A 1,298-nucleotide genomic window follows, 5' to 3' on the forward strand; every position below is an offset into this window, starting at 1 on the left:
ACACTTCCTAGGGTGGTTAAGAAGATGAAACAAGATAATGATGTTAAAGCATTTAGTGCGCTGCTTGGCACAGAGTAGGGCCCTAAGTCGAGGCTGTATTGTTATTGGCTGTAAACTATCTGAAGATTTTACTCCCTTCCCCTCAACTTGACCCACCCAGGTTTCCAGTCCTTTGAATTCCGGTCCTTTGACGATACATCCCTTCCTTCTGAGATTAATTAATGGTCTAACCTTGGCTAGGATAATCACATTGTGTCATCAACGTCCAGATGACTAGATGTGATTTACAAGAAAAACAGGCCCCGAGTTCCTCCCAGACCAAGGACGGAGACTGCAAATTGAGTTCGAGGGTTGCGGACCTTTAGACCCAGGCTGGCAGCGGGGGCAGCCCACTCTGCTGGTCTTGAAAGCCACTGCAGGCTCTTGTAATTGAGTTACTGCCTGGGATTCAGTAGGACTAATCCATCTACATGATTTCTTCGCTTGGTTTAATGCCATTAACGAAACTAAATTAAGGAGCGGGTGGGGTTCGGTGGGACGAGGGGAAACGGATTTTCTGCCTGGGAGCCGCTGCCACGGCTCCAAGGCTAGGCTGGAGCCCCTGGTCTGATTAATGGACGGCCCTGAGAACTGAATGTGATCGCGGGGACCTCAGTTCCCCAGAAGAGCGCGGGCTTAGGAGGATCCGCGCGCCCAGAAAGGGCCATCCGGGAAAAGGCTTCCCTGGGGCAGAATCCTGACTAACCCGTCTCCCCTTTCCTGCCTCTCTCCTCCCCCATCCCGCTCCCCCAAAACGTTTCTGAGCAGTTTTCCTTCTCTGAATTCTCAGGGAAATCTTCCCTGGGCTTTGTCACTAGCGTGCCCCAGGCGATGTGTCGCTCTCACTTTTATCCCTCTCCAGCACTCACCCCAACCCCATCCCCCATTTGCCTGGGGTAGGCCGTCGGGGGTAGTGGATACTCTGCGCCCAGTTGGTGGACTCGAGCGATCAGCCCTAGGGGGAGGGGCCTGCGTGTGGGGGTGGGGGTGGGAGGTGGCAGCCGCCGCGGTCAGTTTCACTCTCCGTCTGGGTGACACCCAGCGCGCCCTTCTCTCCTCCCGGAGAGTCCGGTTGTCTCAACTTGGGCAGCTGGCCGGAGGCGAGGAGTCGCGGACGCCTGGACTGAGATTCCACTGCTCCGAGTCCCCAGCGTGTAGGTGGCGACCAGCGCGGGCCCGGGTAGGCAAGCGCTGGGAGCAGAAGGGTGCCAGGGGCGGAAGGGAAGCCTGGGTTCGATTTCCCCGCTGACAGTGCCTGT

This window comes from Orycteropus afer, unplaced genomic scaffold, assembly GCF_000298275.1.
Source record: "Orycteropus afer afer isolate SDZICR_OR568_19922 unplaced genomic scaffold, OryAfe1.0 scaffold00310, whole genome shotgun sequence".
NCBI lineage: Eukaryota > Metazoa > Chordata > Mammalia > Tubulidentata > Orycteropodidae > Orycteropus > Orycteropus afer.